We start from the raw sequence: 22,017 nt of genomic DNA, 5'->3' as shown, positions 1-22,017 counted from the left end.
TGGTGAAATGTTTATATTTCAATTCTATTTCTACGTTGGTTATTTTCCTTATGGAGTGATTATTGGCAGCCTTAGAGTGAATTCAGGAATTCCTTCTGTATATAAGAAGGACACTGAGGTAAAATCTCTCCTAATATCATGATTAGGGCCTCCCAACTCTTACAGATGTGGGAGTTGAGATCCCTCTGGAGCTCATCTACAGAGGAACTTTAAGGGTGGTATATAGCCCAAAAAATGCTTATGGCCATTATTTGTGAATGGGAGCTACTATTTTTGACACATAAGGATCCTGTTATTGGATCTTCTGCTTTTTTTAAGAGTGGGGACATATTTGTGTTCCCATTGCCTTCTCTTCCCTCCCCCATGTCTGTTTTGCAGGGGAGAGCTACTGCTCGAGAGTGTAGAAGCCTATTAGTGTCCTCTATGGGATAACACAGGGACTTGTGCAGGTGGAAGGGTGCTCAGGAACATCTCTAGAACCCTGCAAATCCATGGATATCTGCTTTATATCTGCAGACCATTTTTGCAGATTGTGGATTGGATGCAGATATACATTTTTCTCTAAACATCTCTACAAGTCCCACAACAGAGGGGATATGGATCCCCCTTGCAGGCTCTCATGGCCTCAGAATCAGAGTGGTGCAGAGCTGGCGTATACAGGAGTATAAAGTCTTACTCATACTTAACTAAGTTTGGAATTTGGCTCCAAATTTGTACCTGGTTGGCATCTGTGACCATCATGATTTCCAGCTTACTACGTAGCAAACTGATCCATACTATCTTTTGAATGATGAAATCTTTTTCTCTGTGTAGCTTCCAGTCTTTCAATAGGAAATTCTGAAGCCAGCTAATGTGGGAAGCATGCAATAAGCTACTGTTTGCACTGCACTTTCAAAATGACTTGGAGGGATTACAGGTCTCAAGTAAAGATTGTATTGATCGGGGTGGTGTAAAACAAGAAGCTCCTTGATTTCCATTTCAAGCCTTTGTGCAAGAGTTCCCAATATGCAACGAGGCATTCAGCCATCTTCTTTTATCAGGGTTAACCATACATGGAGAGGCGAGGAGTGGAAACTAGGTGGTGGGAATCAGAAATAGTTATCTGGAGAATAGCTCCCTTTCCAGCTGACGGTGATAAGGGGAGACATGACTGGAAGGACATCTAAGTCTATTTTACTGTACAAACAAATATACAAATTAGAACAGGTCAAAAAATTTCCAATGAAACATTTATCTGGCAGAAAAGTCACTTAGCTGAAATCAGTACAGTCCATGGGACTATATCGAGTTAGAAAAAAATGCATTACAAAAATAGAAATGAAGCATTTTATATAAGGCATCCCACTTTATTGGAATGGAAAATTTTGATTTTTCATTTTGAAAATGACTTTTTGTTTTGAAATTTATTTTTATATTATATATTAATTATATCTATATATCTATCTATAGATATAATATCTGTATATATCTATTCTATATAATAAAAATAAACAAGTTGAAATTAAAACAAAATGTTTCAACAGACCCAAAACAAAATTTCTTAAAAATTTGTGTTTCACAGAAAATTTCAAAATTTGATTTTTTTTCTAATTCAGAACAAAAACAAATTTCAAAATAAAAGAATTTCCAATGAAATTGAAATTCCAGCTTCTGACAAACTCTGAACACTGGTATATGTGGGACAGAATCTATGCTAGCATATTCACCTAATGTTGTATATGCCACAGCAAAAGCAAACTTGAATTGCTAATTCATGCCAGACAGAGAGTTGATTTCTGACCAAAGGTTTTCTTATGTAATTTTTATACTATGTTATGCTGACACCACTATGACTAGTGCATATTCAGTAGGGGTTTCTCCCCTCTTCCTTATTTGTATTTCCTTAATCTAATAATGTTGAGGTGTTCTCCTTCTATACGTTAGTATATTAGTGATTTCAACTCATTATCGTATATGTAAATTCATTGCCATGGCGCTCTTGTGGTTGGATGTTCTTTATAAAACTTTCGAAAAGCTGCTGTTAGGTCATGTTTCTGTGATTGGCGGATGTTATTATGGACAAAATCCCCCCTTACACTCTACTTCCAGTTCCCCAAAACTTAGAGGTTAACTAAGTTTATCTATGCCAAAGTTCGTCTCAAGCCTCATCTTAACTGCTGAAGCTAATAGATATAAGCCTGTATGTTCCTTGCATTCTTGCTGAATATAATGAAGGCAGAATAGTAAAGGCAAGCTAGCCCTATGGGCTACATCTTTCACATACAATCCCAGCTATTGGATGGTAATACACTTTGCCAATGTATGCAACATAATGTTACATGTTTCATGGAGGCTTCTCTTCTGGTTGCATCATATTTCAAATATTCTTATCCCAATTTTAGCTTAGGGCTAGCTTTCTCAGCTTCATGTAGGATTTCAGAATGGCCCCGGGCCAAAGTGATGTAAAAAGAAAAAAAGGCACAGAAGCATACTAAAAAATTACAAAGTGAAATAATGGTTACAGATAACACAGCCCATATTCAGGTTTATTTTCCTTAAAGGGGAAGTATTCCATTTAGTGGACATCATGATAAAACCAGTAGCAGCAAATTCAGTATTACTAGTATAGTCATTTGACCTTATCTAATAAGCCTCAGAAACCTTCAATTCACAAGCTCCTGAAAAGGCTACAATTTTTTGAACTAGTGAATTGGAGCTCTAACAGCATAATGTCCTTGCAGGAACTTGGAAATTAAATGTGAATGCCTTCTCTTGAGTTATTACCAACTATTTTGGATATTCTCAAAGTGTAATAGAAATAAGAAAAATGCACTTGCATGTTTTCCAAGATTCCAAGCTGGTGTTATTTACAAAATATGTATTTCTCTTTCTAGGGTACTTTCAACTGAATTACATCTCAAACGAATATTGCAGACTACCTCGACGTGTCATACATGGGATTTAGAAAAGGAAGCGCAAAGAAATAAAAATAGCTATTAATTTGAAATACCCCTTGTCTGTCTTAGGTTGGACTGCCAAAGAAAGGCATGCATAATTAGGCAACAGTTTTGAAAATTTAGATCCAAACATCTTCTCAAATGTCAAATTGCATAGCAGTGTCCCATGCTGATTTGGAAATAAACCGCAGGGTCCTTGACTCCAGTATCTCTTCTCTAACAGTTAAGACTTGTCTACATGGTGCGTTAGTGTGAGCCAGGAGAGGTGTAAATTCCAGTGAACACTAGCATGTCATGCACTAATTGGCTCGGTGGACCCTGCTGGCAAGCACTAATAGTTCCCAATTCCCAGCAGAATCCACATGACCATTTAGTGCATGACATGCTAGTATGCATTGGAACTTACACCCCAGCTGGTCTGTGCTAACACACCGTGTAGACAAATCCTTAGACCACACTGTCTCTCCCTTTGACAAAGGGATTTTGTATGAGGGATGTGCATTATTATTGTGATGTATTGATTTGTATTGGGGTAACACCTACAGGCCTCAGCTGTGTGAGGTGCTGTATAGCATAAAGATGAAGAGCTTGCAATCTAAATAGTCAAGACAAAGATGGGGGAAAACAATAGAGAATACAAGTCGCTTGCCAGCATCATGCTTATCATATTACAAGTTCCACAATTTTTTGGTTGGTTGATATTTTGTTGTATTTTAAAAAAGGGGAGGGGGGCATTTGGTTAACTGTTTATAAAATTGGGGAGGGTGAATGAAGGAAGGAACATATGGGGTGAGGAGGAAGAAAGTGATGGAGAAAAAAATGAGTGGAATTCAGAGAGATAGTGAAGTGAAGAGTCTGTGGAGGAAGGAGCTGGATTCAGCAGCCAATCAGCAGAGGAGAAAGAATGTTCACCCCAAAATCCTTAGAAAGCAGTCTGATGACATCATCTACAGGCACCCACTTCTCCTGCTCTGTCCTCCAGCCCCATTCCCACCTGACCCCTTCTTCCAAACCCCCACCCCACCTCTTCCTGCCTCCGCTCCACCCCAGGACCTGCCCCCATGCCACCCTTTCCCTCAAGTCCCTACCTCTGCCCCACCTCCTCCCTGCATCTTCCTGCCACCTCCTCCAAGTGTGCCCCATCCCTGATCCTCCCCACTTTCTCCCAGAGCCTCCTGCAAGCTGCGGAACAGCTGATCGTGGCACGCCCTGGGAGGGAGGGGAAGGAGTTGATTGGAGGGGCTGTCAATGGGTGCTAAGTACCCATTAAATTTTGTCCAGGGTGCTCCAGTCCTGAAGCACACATGGAGTCAGCGCCTATGACATCATCAGTGTCCATAGGTCCCTGTTTAGGCTGTTTCTTTTGTTTGCGTCCATTGGCGGGAGTTCTCCTATCCCTCAGACTGGCTCTGCTCTGTAGTTTCTTTCTTCTCCTACCACATGTGGCAAGGAGATGAGGTTCTGGATGCATCCTACTGCTCTCTGAGAGGAGGGCTCTTCCCTACATCCTTCTAAGCCTGGAGGTCACTGCAGCCTATTAGTGAATAGATGTTTATGGAACATTCACTGACATTGTATCAAAGATAAGTAGACAGTAGGTCCCTGTGCTATAATAAGCTCTGTGGGGGTAGACCCATGCTGATCCTCTTTGAAGTCAATAGAAGTTGATTCAGGTATAGGGCTCTTTCCAACAGAGATGATTTCAGGATCAGAACCTAAGGGTATGTCTACACTACGAAATTAGGTCGATTTTATAGAAGTTGATTTTTATAAATCAATTTTATACAGTGGATTGCGTTTGTCCCCACTAAGCGCATTAAGTCAGCAGAGTGCATCCTCACTACCGTGGCTAGCATCGACTTACAGAGCAGTGCACTGTGGGTAGCTATCCCACTGTTCCCTCAGTCTCCGCTACCCATTGAAATTCTGGGTTAAGCTCCCAATACCCGATGGGGCAAAAACATTGTTGCGGGTGGTTTTGGGTACATATCATCAGTTGCCCCTCCATCCGTGAAAGCAACGGCAGACAATCATTTCATGGCTTTTTTCCTGGATTACCTGTGCAGATGCCATACCACGGCAAGCATGGAGCCCGCTCAGCTCACCGTCACTGCTGCTGTTGTAAGCATTGTAAACACCTCACACATTATCCTACAGTGTATGTAAAACCGGGCTAAGAGACGCTAGCACGAGGAGGATTTTGATGAGGACATGGACACAGATATTCCTGAAAGGGACATCATGGCGGCAGTGAGGCCGGTTGATACAGTGGAACACCGATTCTGGGCCAGGCAAACAAGCACAGACAGGTGGGACCACATAGTGTTGCAGGTATGGGATGATTCACAGTGGCTGCGAAACTTTCGCATGCGTAAGACCACTTTCCTGGAACTCTGTGAGTTGCTTTCTGCCACCCTGAAGCACAGGAATTCCAAGATGAGAGCTGCCCTGACAGTTGAGAAGCGAGTGGCAATAGCCTTGTGGAAGCTTGCAACGCCTGACTGCTACCGGTCAGTCGGGAATCAGTTTGATCTGGGCAAGTCTACTGTGGGGGCTGCCGTGATCCAAGTAGCCAATGCAATCATTGACATTCTGTTATCAAGGGTAATGACTCTGGGAAATGTGCAGGTCATACTGGATGGCTTTGCTGCAATGGGGTTCCCTACCTGTGGTGGGGCGATAGACGGAATGCATATCCCCATCTTGGCACCGGGCCACCTTGCCAACCAGTACGTGAACCGCAACGGGTACTTCTTAATGGTGCTGCAAGCACTGGAGGATCACAAGGGACGTTTCACCGACATCAACATGGGATGGCCAGGAAAGGTGCATGATGCTCACATATTTAGGAACTCCAGACTGTTCAAGCAGCTGCAAGGAGGGACTTACTTCCCAGACCAGAAAATTACCATTGGGGATGTTGAAATGCCAATAGTTATCCTTGGGGACCCAGCCTACCCCTTGCTCCCATGGTTCATGAAGCCTTACACAGGCAGCCTCGACAGTGGTAAGGAGCAGTTCAACTATAGGCTGATCAAGTGCAGAATGGTGGTAGAATGTGCCTTTGGATGTTTAAAAGCTCGCTGGCGCTGTTTGCTGAGTAAGTCAGACCTCAGCACAACCAACATTCCCATTGTTATTGCTGCTCTTATCTGTGAGAGTAAGGGGAAGATGTTTATGGCAGGGTGGAAGGTTGAGGTAAATCGCCTGGCATCCGATTTTGAGCAGCCAGACACCAGGGTGATTAGAAGAGCACAGCAGGGTGCACTGCGCATCAGAGAGGCTTTGAAAACCAGTTTCATGACTGGCCAGGTTTTGGTGTGATGAAATAAAGTAACTATTGTTTTGAAACCATGCATTCTTTCTTTATTAATTAAAAAAAATGAGATAACAGACCAGGTAGCCTGGGTGGGGTGGGGGAGGAGGGAAGGACAAGGCCACATTGTTTTTTGTAGCCACACTAAAAATCAAACTGTTTGAATGACAGCCTTCTGTTGCTTGGGCCATCCTCTGAAGTGGAGTGGTTGGGTGCCTGGAGGCGCTCCCCAATCCCTCCGTATTCCTGGGTGTCTGGGTGAGGTGGATACGAAACTTGGGGAGGAGAGCATGCGGTTAGACAGTGGATGCAGCGGGGGTCTGTGTTCTTGTTGGATTTCCTGCAGCTCCAACAGACACTTCATCCTGTCTGTTTGCTCCCCCAACAGACGTTTTATCATGTCCATTTGCTCCCCCATTAGCCTCAGCATCGCGTCCTGCCTCCGCTCTTTGCACTCACTTAATTCTTTCCTGGCCTCTGCCACTGAATGCCTCCATGCATTAAGCTGTACCCCCACCCCTACCGCGTGGCTAGTCTCTGAGATGATCCCTTCTCCCCTCCCCCTGTGGCATGGCTATTCTCCAGGTTGATCCCTTCACCCCTACCTCCCGCCGTGTGCCTATTCTCTGGGATGAGCCCTTTTAGCCAAGCATAAACAGCCCAGCATGAACGGGGTCCTCTTACTCTTCCCTTACAAAAATTCCCCTATTTCAACCAGGTGACCATGAATGATATCACTCTACTGAGGCTAACACAGAAAGATATAGACCAAATGTTGCTTGAATGTGACCAGAACCTAGGACATTTGCTGCCATGCTTTGTGCTGCAATGATTCCAGAATACTTGCTGCTGGCTTGGCATGGTAAAATGTCCTACCGTGGAGGATGAAATAAGGCAGCCCTCCCCAGAAACCTTCTGCAAAGGCTTTCAGAGTACATCCAGGAGAGCTTCATGGAGATGTCCCTGGAGGATTCCCACTCCATCCCTAAACATATGAACAGACCTTTCCAGTAGCTGTACTGGCCACGAATGCATCCCAGTTCTTCAGGACAAATAAAACATTGAACACTATTGCTTTTAAACCTTCTACTGTAGTTACATATGTGCACTCACCAGAAGTGCCTTCTCCAGCTTCAGGGCCGGGGATCCCGCCTTGGGAGGGTATTGGCTCCAGGGTGATGAAAAGGTCTTGGCTGTTGGGGAGAACGGATTCACCACTTGCCTGCTGCGCATTCTCCTCCTCCTCCTCTTCCTCCTCAAAATCCTCCTCCCTATTGCATGAGACTCCCCTCTTGCAGGTGTCCATGGACAGTGGTGGGATAGTGGTAGAGTCCCCCCCCCCCCAGAATGCCATGCAGCTGATCATAGAAGCGGCATGTATGGGGCTCTGACCCAGAGTGACTGTTTGCCTCCTTTGTCTTTTGGTAGGCTTGCCTGAGCTCCTTAACTTTCACACGGCACTGCTGTGTGTCCCTGTTGTAGCCTCTGTCCAACATACCCTGTGAGATTTTGGCAAATATATTTGCATTTCTTCTTTTTGATCAGAGTTCGGTCTGCACAGATGCTTCTCCCCATACAGCAATCAGATCCAGTGTCTCCCTTTCGGTCCATGCTGAAGCTCATTTGCAATTTTGGGGGAACTGCATGGTCACCAGTGCTGCTGAGTTCGCCACGCTGACCAAACAGGAAATGAAATTCAAAAGTTCCTAGGCCTTTTCCTGTGTACCTGGCTAGTGTATTGGAGTTCAAAGTGCTGTCCAGAGTGGTCATAATGGAGTACTCTAGGATAGCTCCCAGAGTCCAATACTGTCGATTTGCATCTGCACTACCCCTAATTCGACCCAGCAAGGTCGATTTCAGTGCTACTCCTCCCGTCAGGGTAGAGTACAGAAGTCAATTTTAAGAGCCCTTTAGGTCAACTGAATGGGGTTGGTTTAGTGGACACAGTCCTTTTTAAATTGACCTAACGTGGCTGAATTTGACCAGGCGTAAGTCTTTACAGAAAAAATAAAAGGAAGACAGGAGTTCTGTCCATGGTGAAAACAATTGATTCTGTACCTCTGGAATCACAGCTGTTCACATTGGCTCCAGTTTATTGCAGTATGCCCAGAGGCGGCTCCAGGCACCAGCGCAGCAAGCACATGCCTTGGGCGGCAAGCCAGGGAGGGCAGCCTGCCGGTCGTGGTGAGGGTGGCAGTCAGGCGGCTTCGGTGGCAATTCGGCGGCGGGTATGCTGAAGGCGCGTCACCTGCAAAATGCCACCGAATCCGCATGACCAGTGGACCACCCGACTGACTGCCGTGCTTGGGGCAGCAAAAACCATAGAGCCGCCCCTGAGTATGCCCCTTTCTCTGCTACCCCACTTTCTTGCAATAGCTTTCCACCTATTTCCATTACTGTCTATTGTCAAGAAATTAGCTCATCATCCCACCGTTTATCAACTGCCTCCTTACAGTACATACTTCTTCATATCTTAGATTATTTCCTGAGCCCCGTAGTCCCTTATGACTTTCCAACTGTCTCAGCACCTGTTGGTTAGTTAGTTTTTAGGCACATTTATTTGTTTCATTTCTTGCTGATAGTACATTACTAAAGTATCTCCTACAGCAGTTTTCAAAATATGCTAAGGGTTATTGCTTGGTAAAATTCCACTCTCTAATCTTAGCTTCATTTTAACTGTAAAGCAACATCAGAGTCTTGCTTCCAGGAAAGCCTTAAAATCTTTCTTGACCTATCTTTAAGTGCTATTACACTTAATACTCAGTTACCAGGTTTATATGGTACAGTCAGTGTTTTTTTCTGAGCCGTCAAATTGGACAAAAATTTCTGTGCAGTTTGACCACATATAGTTGACTAAATTAGGGCTTTTGTGGCCAAAACAACTTCTTTTACAGAAACTTGAAAAGGCTTGGTTGAGCTAGATATATTCCAATTGCAAGAAAAGCAAACCAGTATGGAACTTAACCCCCTGCATGTTATTTTTGGTGTCATTTTCTGCACATCATTAGTTCTTCTATTAATAAAATTGCCCTAATATGGAGATGAAAGATAGATTTAAACTAAACATGGTCTCCTGGTAAATAATTTGTATTATAAGAATTATTATGTATCTCAAAGTTAATTTACCCATTTATCAGGGAAGAGAGAAAATTACTAAGCTATGGTATATATTTGATAAAACTAAATAGTGTAACACATTATGAGCCATTGATGTGTAGATAGAGGGATAAACAAGAATTCTGCCCTCTTACATGACTTCCCAGACTCTCTATGATGTGAGGGAAATGTATAAAATATGGATAATATTATTATTAAAATATGGATTCTATTAATATAGAGATTCATAAATAAGAGCTAATTTAGGTATGTCAAGGCATAACTTTCTGCCTAAGGTTGAGAAATGATTCAGAATTTCTCATGTAGCTAAGACAGATTGTTTGTAGCAAGGGCTAGTCGTAACAAGACCTGCAAAGCCAAAGTGTAGTTGTTTAAGCTAAGAAGTTTATTAGTGATCAGTGATCAGATGATCTGCTGGCCACTTGAGCAGCCATAGACATATTCATTGCTGGAAAAGCAAAAATCCAGCCCACTGTCAGAGTCCGTCATATGGGCTATCTGACCCACTGGCTGGAGCCAGGAGTAGAGTCAGGGCCCTGGTCACACAAAGGGTCAAAGCTGAAGTCAGCACCTGGGTTAAGGACAAGGAAGCAGGAACAAGGCAGGGTAATGGGGGCGAGGCAAGGGAGCAGGGGTCTGGGCAGCAACAGGCCTAGCAACTAGTTGCTCAGACAAGGGATAGGACAGGAACACGAAACTTTATATGCAGTGGTGTACAATCTGCTGAGTCATTGGGTGTAGCCAGGGCTGGATTTAGGGTTAGGCAACCCAGGTGACCACTTAGGGTGCTGGGCTTCAGGGGGCACTGGGCTCAGGGTGTTAATTTTCTGCTATTTCATAACTGTGTTCGACTGGGGTGAGTTTTCATGAAAAATATTCATTTGGATGCATCTCATGCTGAGACCCCATTTCTTGGGATAGTACAACCCCAATGGCTACAACAGAGATGCCGGTCTCAAAGATAAAGGGTTGGTCAGGATCAGGGTGGACCAGCACCAGGGCAGATGTGAAAACTATCTTCGGGCATTTGCAGGCCTGGTGAGCCTTTGTCAGCCAATGAAACCTTGCAGGTTTGTAGAGGATGGCAGTTTTAGGAGCTCTGACCTTTGAGAAGTTTGGTATAAAACTGCTGTAAAATTCACTGAATGATTAGTTGAATATGCACTTTTTGTTCAGGTGCTGGAAAGTGGTGGGCCCCATGCCCAGGGAGCTCATTGCAGGACTGAGTGTCTTAATCAATAGGGATGGGCAAAGTGCTTCAAATCAAATATGAAGTCACTCAAATTTCAGTCAGAACTGGAGCTCATCTCACTCTTTTATGGGTGGATGAATGAATAGATACTTTTCCCCCTTCCTTGCCCCTGATTTTAGCTTGACCCAGAAGCTGAAATTCTAGAAGGAGGAATGGCAAAAAGTCTGGCCTGAGATGGACATAGGTAAACCAGGAACTTCATGAGGATCCTGTTATACTGAACTTTCTAGATCTATTTCAAGGTCAAAGAGGATGAAATAAGCTTTGAATAATCATCCAAATTTCTGCAGCAAAAGTTCCTTCCCTTCTTAGATAGAGGCAATCCAAGATGGTGGCCAAAATCTGAAGCATGTTGTTTCCCTGTGACACTTACTTGAGTCAGAAAATTAATATGGAATCAGTACAATTTTTCTGTGGGTAACTGATTATGTAAGGGCTGATAGACTGAGGAAGACTTTTTTCTTCTCTGGACTTGCAAATAAGCTAGCATAGGACTGGTCAATAGTGACTTTTTTTAAAACTTCTATGAAGTAATTTCCCAGCAAGATGACTAGCTGTCAAAACTTCCACTGTTTTGTATGTACAACACTATTTATTCTATTACATAAGATATAGTACAAATATGGAAAAAATTGAGCCCAAATTTGTTCTTGGTATCACCAGTGTTAATCAAGAAGATTTCTACAGCAATCAATGTATTCTGTAGAAATTGTCCTATTGTACAAGTGCATTATGTTATGGTTTCACAGATATAGATTGTAAGGAAGGGTTAGAAAATTTAGCCTAGATATCACATGAAGAAAGAAGACTAGGTGAGTTTTCATAGAGCTCTGTAGGATCTTAAAAGGAAAATGTGCTGTTAATGTTTTTGAGTTAGAGACTAATTTAAACCAAGAGGTCACAGACTGAAGTCAAGAATTAAAATGACATGTAGTCATTTACGTACTTGAGATTTCCAACTTGCAGTTACAATAAAGAACTGACCAAGCAAGAGAAGCAAATATCATGAATTAGTTCAAAGGTTATCTGGGGAAATATTTAAAGAAAAAGCCACCCCTAAGTTATGATGACAATTAGCTTTATGCAGATTAATAGATGAGATGTAGTTTGACTTGTATTTACTAGCTCTACACAGATAGGTTTTGATTAACTAAATCTCCCACTATATGTTTCTGCTATGAATTTCTGACCCTTCAGATTACAACTTCGAAATGTACAATACTAACACAATCAATATCTCTAAACTGCTCTTCCCGCATTGCTTTTTGCACTCCCAAAATAGCTGTGATTTAAAGATCAGTGTAGAAGGTTATTGTTCAGTCTGATCTGACAAAACCAGTAAATTCTGGTGGGATCTTACTATCTTTATTTTCCAGCCACTCAAGCTAAAAACAAAACAAAACAAACAAACAAAAAATCCCAACCTGGAACTCAGGGCTAGAAATTTCAGGTTGCAGTGAAAAACTTAGTATTTTCATATTCATAACACTTTTTAGCTTCTTCTCTGTGACTAAACACAGTAATCCTGTGAGTTGATTGAACAACTGTACCATATTTTCAATGCTTCCTTATTCAGACCTGACCTGGTTCATTCATTTTTTTTGTATGTTTCCATCTTAATAAAAAAAACACAGCATCTTTTAGTTCATTATTTTTATGTTCATGCTTTGATGAGAACATATAAAAAGTGGGCTTTATGAATCACTCAATCCCAAATGCAATGTAAAATTAATGAGTACATTAACAGTAAGTGGGCATTTAATCTGTCAAAAGCCTTGTAGCTGGTTTAGAATTGTGAGGGCTTATAAAACTCACCTGGCAAACAAGCACTCTTTAAAAAATAAAAAACAGCAGAATCTATCCAAGATCACAAGCCAAGGGAGAGCTTTCCAGTCTTACAGGCTGTTGTTTTCAAATGGCTGGTCCAGTGTATGGAAAGGCTCCCACTCCTATTCACTCTCAGTCTTGTTTCTTTGTATTCTTCCAGATGATATGAGTGACACCCACTTACACTAATTGCAAGAAAATTATATTTCTGTTGAGAGTCATTTCTTGGCTGTAAAATTCAAAAGATACATTTCATAATTATGATGCCAAAATGCCATATAACAAATTATCTGGTATGCAACTATGTGTAAGGGGACTATTGGTCCCTTACTAAAACTCGCGGGGGGGGGGGAGGGTTGGGTAACTCCCAGTACCAAAAGAAAGGGGAAGGGTTGATGGGAAATCGGGACCCTGAGACTGACAGTCCCCAGGAAGCAGATCAGTGCTGGGAGCAGAGCAACAGAAGCAGCCCAGAGAGCAGACCTGCACTGGGACGAAAGCTGCAGCAACAGAGCCATAGGGGCCAGAAAAGCAGCCCAGGAGACTTGAGGCAGAGCAGCAGCAGTGCTAGGGCTGTAATTGGGGCTGGAGTTGGAGCAGTCCGGAGCCAGGTGCAGTGAGCAGCTGAGGAGAGCAACGGAAGACCCTGGGTACAGGGGCAGCTCCAGGCCCCAGCACGCCAAGTGCGTGCTTGGGGCAGCATGCTGCGGGGGGCGCTCTGCCAGTCGCCGGGAGGGCGGCAGGCAGGCAGCCTTCTGCGGCATGCCTGCAAAGGGTCCGCTGGTCCCACAGCTCCGGTCTGCCTGCGGGAGGTCCACGTGCCTGCGGGAGGTCTACCGAAGCCGCGGGACCAGCAGACCCTCTGCAGGCACGCCTGCGGGAGGTCCACTGGAGCCATGGGACCGGCGACCGGCAGAGCGCCCCCCGCGGCATGCCACCGTGCTTGGGGTGGCGAAATGTCTAGAGCCGCCCCTGCCTGGGTAGGAGGCCCAGAGCAGGGAAATGCCCCCAGCCAAGAGGCCTTGCAGGCCAGACTTGGAGGGGGATCATAACCCCGACAGGGTGAGGCTGACACTGAAGAAGGGTCTTGCCACCTAGAGCCTGAAGGCGTGTGGCCACCGCCAGAATAAGGTCCGACCTGCAGCATCCCTGCAGCACAGCCAGGGCCTGAGAAGGAAGCCTGGGACTTGTGAGGAACAGACTGTGAACATTCCAGAGACCGCTGGTTGTGATGTCACTGTGCCACAGAATGGGGTGATGTGTTTTCCTTTATCCTTTCCCATTTTTTCCTTATTTTTTTTAATTGATTGCTGCTTAATAAATTGTATTTGCGTTGAACTGTATGTAATTGTCAGTGGGTCAGGGAAGTGTCCAGTGTGGAGAGAGCACCCCTGAGTGGGGTCACCCTAGCCCCTGCCCTAAGTGACCACAACAAGGTTGGGGGCTGAACTCCCCAGGCATCCTGGGCCCAGCTTTGTTGGTGTTATGAGGACTCTGCCACACAGGAGAGTGGCAGGGGAGCCATTGAGGTCAGGCAGGCCTCTGGGTAAAGGAAGTGGGAGCGAGGACTCAAATCCTTTTACTAGCCCGTTTCACCGGGGTAGTGCATTAGCCAGGAAAGTTACTCACAATAGTGGACCATTCCCGCTCCTTACATATGAATCCACTACCCTGTCTGAAGTGTATGGATTCTGAGGTGTTACTGAACCTTCAAGATCTATAACATTTTCAGCTGGCATAGTTCAAAGGGACCGGTCAGCTGGAAGGAGCTGAAAATGGACACAACCCAAGAAAGATGTGTGGCTTTATGTAGCTATTTAATAAGGACCCTCTCATTGTGGTATATGGTGGGTTTTTGTAGAGATTTTTTGCTTTTGACTCAGCATCGGTTAGGTGAGGAGAGTGTTTTGAGCAGACATTTGTGAGAGACCTTCGAAGAATCAAAACTGAGTAGAAAATTGAGAGTAGGAGACCCTGTGACATTGTATTGCAAACTTTATTGTAGTATCAAAGGCTACATCACAAACCACTAAAAAGAAAACTCCTGCTTGTCTATTTCTTAAACGTCAGTTAAGAATTAGCTTCAGTTTGGCCAATTTTAACCAAAGACCCTGATGAAAAATAGCAGAGAGTCCAAAACTCACACCACAAGCCTGAAAGATTTTTATGCCTCGAGCAATGGCTATAGGTTCAAAATTATGGGGGTGGAGGGAGGGGTAGGAGTTGTAAGACCAGAAATCAGCAACATACCTGGTTGAGGTAAATGGAGAAATAATGAAGAAGAATACTGATGAGCTGACACCAGATAAAAGTGAAGGAGGAGAAGGAATTCTTGTTGCTGATGACCATGTAATTTCTAAGGAAGAAAATATTTATCCTCTTCACTAGCCTGAGGGATCATGACACTAATGACAAAGTGAATGTAAACACTCAATTTAAAGCTTAAAATATTACTATAGAAATGGAATCTGTAAAAGATGAATGAGGACTAGAAGAGCAAGTTACAACTCTTCTTAAAACAACCACAGCAGAATCATAAGCCTCTGAAAACACTAAAAAGTTGTGACACGTTGAGTTGTTGCTTGATCTATTAATTCTATTACTGATTTATTTTCCCTAAGTAAACCTCTGTCCCAAGGTCAGGCCCAATATTTTCAGGATTATGGTTTAGTCGGAGGCCCCAACATGCAGCATTGCAACACTCACACTTAGGAAACCACACGATATTTATAATAGTTTATTAATATAGTTAGCAAATTCACAAATGTTTTAACTTGGCATGTCAAGTAGAGATAATACAGAATGAACTGAGCATCCACATACTTACACCACGTTTTCAAAATAACCTGAAGTGTTCATTATCATCTTCCTCTCGTTCCCCTCACCATCATGACCAGTGATTGCTATTCTGACATGTCATAGAATCATAGAGTTAGAAGGGACCGCAGGGGTCATCCTATTTAACCCCCTGTCAAGATTCAGACATCTCCCAAGCTCCCAAAAGCTACATCTCTCAAAGCACGCAGGCTGGGATATAACTTTTATAATGTGCTATACTGACTACACTATGCCTAATGCATATTCACCAGGGGTTTCAGGCCCTTTTCCTTATTTATAGTTTCTCACCCTAGTAATGTTGGGGTGCCCTTTTCCCATAGGTTATTAATCCTATTACCTTGAGCTAATTAACAAAATATGTTAATTTAATTACCATGAGAGAAGGAGGGTGAGGTAATATCTTTTATTGGACCAATTTCTGTTGGTGAGAGAAACAAGCTTTCGAGCTACACAGAGATCCTGAAGAACAACTTTGTGTGGCTTGAAAGCTGGTCTCTCTTACCAACAGAAGTTGATTCAATGAAAGATATTACCTCATCCACCTTGTGTTTCTAATATCCTGGGACCGACAAGACTACACTACAAAACATACAATTAGTTACCATAGCATTCTTATGGTCAGACATCTGCTGATATCCCTAACTTAAAATATCTCAAGCTGATATAAACTAGCATCTCATGGTTAATTGTCAACAGTTTAGTCATTATAGCATTTAAATTTCAAAAGCATCCAAGTTATGTTACATTTATATGAAAAAAAATTCTAAAAGGTAGAAATCTTGAAATAAGCTGTTTTTTTTCCTCTTCAGAGAAGGATATACTTGCTCTCTGCTGATTGTGGTCTCTCTCTTATCCATGAGTAGGGGCCACAGAGGGTGTTGCTAACCAGAAACATCAATATCCTCCAATGGAAAAAATGCAGGTAGAGAGAGAGAAGGACTTGGCAATGGTAAGCTCACACCAAGCCCACACAGAGCACAGGAATGCCTGTGACTAACTACTGTCCCTGACGGCCTACAGTGTAGGAGTGTCTTTGGCTGAAGGCTCTATTCATAGAATAATAGGACTAGAAGTCACCTTGAGAGGTCATTTAATCCAGTCCCCAGCACTCATGGCAGGACTAAGTATTATCTAGACCATCCCTGAAAGGTGTTTGCCTAACCTGCTCTTAAAAATCTCCATGCTGACTATTATTTATCACTTTACTATCTTCTAGGTGTTTGCAAATTGAGTTTCAGATCATTGAAGATCTCCTGGTTAAGCCAGGGTGGTCTCATGTCATTCTTCTTATCTTTCTCTTGTGCCCTTAATACTGTGTCTTTGAAATACTGCCAACTCTCTTGAACTGCTTTTCCCTTTAGACTTGCTTCCCACCAACTCCATGAGTATGCTAAAATTTGCCTTCTTGAAAACCATTATCTTTATTGTGCTGTTTTCCCTACTACCATTTCTTAGAATCATGAAATCTACCATTTCATGATTGTTTTCACCTAACCCGCCTTCCACTTTAACAAGTTCCTCTCTATTTGTCAAAATCAACTTTAGAACAGCTTCTCCCATAGTAGCTTTATTCACCTTCTGAAATAAAAATATTGCCCCTAATACATTTCAAGAACTTGTATAATCTGTGACCTGCTGTATTAGTTTCCCAATATATATCTGGGTAGTTGAAGTTCTCCTTCATCGCCAAGTCCTGTGCTTTGTCATTCACTTCTTCTTCCTGGTTAGATAGTTTGTAGTAGACCCCCTACCAGGACATCACCCATGTCTTTTACTCCTTTTTATCCTTGCTAGTCTTTCAACAAGTCCGTCTCCTATTTCCATCTCAGCCTCAGTTCAAGTGTATACATTTTTAATAAGAACATAAGAACATAAGAACATAAGAAAGGCCGTACCGGGTCAGACCAAGGGTCCATCTAGCCCAGTATCTGTCTACCGACAGTGGCCAAAGCCAGGTGCCCCTGAGGGAGTGAACCTAACAGGCAATGATCAAATGATCTCTCTCCTGCCATCCATCTCCATCCTCTGATGAATAGAGGCTAGGGACACCATTCTTACCCATCCTGGCTAATAGCCATTTATGGACTTAGCCACCATGAATTTATCCAATCCCCTTTTAAACATTGTTATAGTCCTAGCCTTCACAACCTCCTCAGGTAAGGAGTTCCACAAGTTGACTGTGCGCTGCGTGAAGAAGAACTTCCTTTTATTTGTTTTAAACCTGCTGCCTATTAATTTCATTTGGTGACCCCTAGTTCTTGTATTATGGGAATAAGTAAATAACTTTTCCTTATCCACTTTCTCAACATCACTCATGATTTTATATACCTATCATGTCCCCCCTTAGTCTTCTCTTTTCCAAACTGAAGAGTCCTAGCCTCTTTAATCTTTCCTCATATGGGACCTTCTCTAAACCCCTAATCATTTTAGTTGCTCTTTTCTGAACCTTTTCTAGTGCTAGAATATCTTTTTTGAGGTGAGGAGACCACATCTGTACACAGTATTCGAGATGTGGGCGTACCATGGATTTATATAAGGGCAATAATATATTCTCAGTCTTATTCTCTATCCCCTTTTAATGATTCCTAACATCCTGTTTGCTTTTTTGACCGCCTCTGCACACTGCGTGGACATCTTCAGAGAACTATCCACGATAACTCCAAGATCTTTTCCTGACTCGTTGTAGCTAAATTAGCCCCCATCATGTTGTATGTATAGTTGGGGTTATTTTTTCCAATGTGCATTACTTTACATTTATCCACATTAAATTTCATTTGCCATTTTGTTGCCCAATCACTTAGTTTTGTGAGATCTTTTTGAAGTTCTTCACAATGTGCTTTGGTCTTAACTATCTTGAGTAGTTTAGTATCATCTGCAAACTTTGCCACCTCACTGTTTACCCCTTTCTCCAGATCATTTATGAATAAATTGAATAGGATTGGTCCTAGGACTGACCCTTGGGGAACACCACTAGTTACCCCTCTCCATTCTGAGAATTTACCATTAATTCCTACCCTTTGTTCCCTGTCCTTTAACCAGTTCTCAATCCATGAAAGGACCTTTCCTTTTATCCCATGACAGCTTAATTTACGTAAGAGCCTTTGGTGAGGGACCTTGTCAAAGGCTTTCTGGAAATCTAAGTACACTATGTCCAGATCCCCTTGTCCACATGTTTGTTGACCCTTCAAAGAATTCTAATAGATTAGTAAGACACGATTTCCCTTTACAGAAACCATGTTGACTATTGCTCAAGAGTATATGTTTTTCTATGTGTCTGACAATTTTATTCTTTACTATTGTTTCAACTAATTTGCCCGGTACGACGTTTAGACTTACCGGTCTGTAATTGCCGGGATCACCCTAGAGCCCTTTTAAATATTGGCGTTACATTAGCTAACTTCCAGTCATTGGGTACCAAGCCGATTTAAAGGACAGGTTACAAACCTTAGTTAATAGTTCCGCTTCACATTTGAGTTCTTTCAGAACTCTTGGGTGAATGCCATCTGGTCTGGTCCGGTGACTTGTTAATGTTGAGTTTATCAATTAATTCCAAAACCTCCTCTACTGATACTTCAATCTGTGACAGTTCCTCAGATTTGTCACCTACAAAAGCCAGCTCAGGTTTGGGAATCTCCCTAACATCCTCAGCCGTGAAGACTGAAGCAAAGAATCCATTTAGTTTCTCCGCAATGACTTTATCATCTTTAAGCGCTCCTTTTGTATTTTCATCGTCAAGGGGCCCCCTACTGGTTGTTTAGCAGGCTTCCTGCTTCTGATGTACTTAAAAAACATTTTGTTATTACCTTTGGAGTTTTTGGCTAGCCGTTCTTCAAACGCCTCTTTGGCTTTTCTTATTACATTCTTGCACTTAAGTTGGCAGCGTTTGTGCTCCTTTCTATTTGCCTCACTAGGATTTGACTTCCACTTTTTAAAGGAAGTCTTTTTATCTTTCACTGCTTCTTTTACATGGTGGTTAAGCCACGGTGGCTCTTTTTTAGTTCTTTTACAGTTTTTCTTAATTTGGGGTATACATTGAAGTTGGGCCTCTATTATGGTGTCTTTTAAAAGGGCCCACGCAACTTGCAGGGATTTCACTTTAGTCAATGTACCTTTTAACTTTTGTCTAACTAACCCCCTCATTTTTGTATAGTTCGCCCTTTTGAAATTAAAGGCCACAGTGTTGGGCAGTTGGGATGTTCTTCTCACCACAGGGATGTTGAATGCTATTGTATTATGGTCACTATTTCCAAGCGGTCCTGCTATAGTTACCTCTTGGACCAGCTCCTGCACTCCACTCAGGATTAAATCTAGAGTCGCCTCGCCCCTTGTGGGTTCCCGTACCAGCTGCTCCATGAAGCAGTCATTTAAAGTATCGAGAAATTTTATCTCTGCATTTCGTCCTGAAGTGAAATGTTCCCAGTCAATATAGGGATAATTGAAATCCCCCACAATTATTGGGTTCTTAATTTTGATAGCCTCTCTAATTTCCCTTAGCATTTCATCATCACTATTACTGTCCTGGTCAGGTGGTCGATAATAGATCCCTACTGTTATATTTTTACTAGAGCATGAAATTTCTATCCATAGAGACTCTATGGAAGATGTGGATTCGCTTAAGATTTTTACTTCATTTGAATCTACACTTTCTTTAACATATAGTGCCACTCCTCCCCCTGCACGGCCTGTTCTGTCCTTCCGATATATTTTGTACCCCGGAATGATTGTGTCCCATTGATTGCTCTCAGTCCACCAGGTTTCTGTGATGCCTATTATATTAATATCCTCCTTTATCACAAGGCACTCTAGTTCACCCATCTTATTATTTAGACTTCTGGCATTTGTGTACAAGCACTTTAAAAACATGTCCCTGTTTATTAGCCTGCCTTTTTCTGATGTGCCAGATTCTTTTTTATGTGACTGTTCATCATTTGATCCGGCCCTTACATTATATTTCTCATTCCTCTGCTCCTGACTATAACCTGGAGATTCTCTATTATCAGACTCTCCCCTAAGAGAAGTCTGTGTCCGATCCACACGCTCCTCTGCAGCAGTCGGCTTTCCCCCATCTCCTAGTTTAAAAACTGCTCTACAACCTTTTTAATGTTTAGCGCCAGCAGTCTGGTTCCACTTTGGTTTAGGTGGAGCCCATCTCTCCTGTATAGGCTCCTCCCATCCCAGAAGTTTCCCCAGTTCCTAATGAACGTGAACCCCTCCTCTCTACACCATCATCTCATCCACGCATTGAGACTCTGAAGCTCTGCCTGCCTACCTGGCCCTGCGCGTGGAACTGGGAGCATTTCTGAAAATGCCACCATAGAGGTCCTGGATTTCAGTCTCTTCCCTATCAGCCTAAATTTGGCTTCCAGGACATCTCTCCTACCCTTCCCTATGTCATTGGTACCTACATGTACCACGACCACCGGCTCCTTCCCAGCACTACACATAAGTCTATCTAGATGCCTCGAGAGATCCGCAACCTTCGCACCAGGCAGGCAAGTCACCATACGGTTCTCCCGGTCATCACAGACCCAGCTATCTACATTTCTAATAATCGAATCTCCCATTACTAACACCTGCCTTTTCCTAGAAACTGGAGTTCCCTCCCCCTGAGAGGCAACCTCAGTGCGAGAGGCAACCCCAGCACCATCTGGAAGGAGGGTCCCAACTACGGGAAGGTTTCCCTCTGCTCCCATAGACTGCTCTACTTCCCTGGGCCCTTCTTCCTCCTCAACAGCACAGGTGCTGTCTAAGCGGAGGTGGGACAATTCTACAGTGTCCCGGAAAGCCTCATCAACATACCTCTCTGCCTCTCTCAGCTCCTCCAATTCCGCCACGCTGGCCTCCAAAATCCGTACATGGTCTCTGAGGGCCAGGAGCTCCTTGCACCGACTGCACACATACGCCACCCGCCCACTGGGCAGGTAATCATACATGCTACACTCAGTGCAATAAACTGGATAGCCCCCACTCTGCTGCTGGGCTTCTGCCTGCATTGTCTCCTAGTTAGTGAAAGGGTGGTTTACAGAAAGTAGTTTCGGAATGTAGTTTGGTTTATAGGTTTTAGGATTTTAGGGGGGGCTACAGGGAAGGGGTTACGGCCGGCGAGGGACTCCCACTCCCTTCCCACTCCCCTTCCCACTCCCTTGCGAAACTCCCTGTTAGCAGCCCCTGTTCGCAAAGCTCCATGGTCGCTTGTGCGCGGCTTTATAAAGCCCTGGCCTGAGTGAATGCCCCGCCCACTGATTAAGGCTCAGCCAATTACCAGAGGCTTCGAGCTTTCAAACCTGCCTCCAACTGCCAGCCAGAGCACACGGTCCCTCAAACAACCAAACAAACAAACAGACTGACAAACACAAGCTCAGCACACAGCAAGTAACCCCCAAACACAAACAAACACACACTACAGACAGTCACTTACCCCACAGATGCTGTATTAGCTCCTCCTTCACCTGGAGAACTCCTGTTAGCAACCCCTGGTCGCTTGTGCACGGCTTTATAAAGCCCTGGCCTGAGTGAATGCCCCGCCCACTGATTAAGGCTCAGCCAATTACCAGAGGCTTCGAGCTTTCAAACCTGCCTCCAACTGCCAGCCAGAGCCTTAATATATAAGGCAACAACACCTCTTCTATTTTTTCCTGCCTGACCTTCCTGAGCAAGCCGTACCCTTCTATACCAATATTCCAGTCATGTGTATTATCTCTGTAATGCCATCTCTGTCATAGTTGTGTTTA

The 22,017-nt window shown here is 43.4% G+C and overlaps 1 long non-coding RNA gene across 2 annotated transcripts in view; it reads right to left on the bottom strand.

The window, feature by feature from the left end:
• Nucleotides 1–13,629, bottom strand: part of LOC120399034 — a 70,112-nt gene extending 56,483 nt beyond the window's left edge. The window contains exons 1-2 of one of the 2 annotated variants that reach the window (XR_005594892.1): nucleotides 13,502–13,629; nucleotides 12,437–12,677 (exon numbers count right to left, since the gene is read on the bottom strand). This is a non-coding gene — a long non-coding RNA (uncharacterized LOC120399034). The remainder of the gene's footprint in view (nucleotides 1–12,436; nucleotides 12,678–13,501) is intronic. The other variant, XR_005594893.1, reaches the window with a different exon arrangement.
• Nucleotides 13,630–22,017: the final 8,388 nt, after the last annotated feature.

This window comes from Mauremys reevesii, linkage group 2 (assembly GCF_016161935.1).
Source record: "Mauremys reevesii isolate NIE-2019 linkage group 2, ASM1616193v1, whole genome shotgun sequence".
Taxonomy (NCBI): domain Eukaryota; kingdom Metazoa; phylum Chordata; order Testudines; family Geoemydidae; genus Mauremys; species Mauremys reevesii.
The sequence above is the reverse complement of the archived record's forward strand: the minus strand, read 5'-3'. Positions and strand labels throughout refer to the sequence as shown.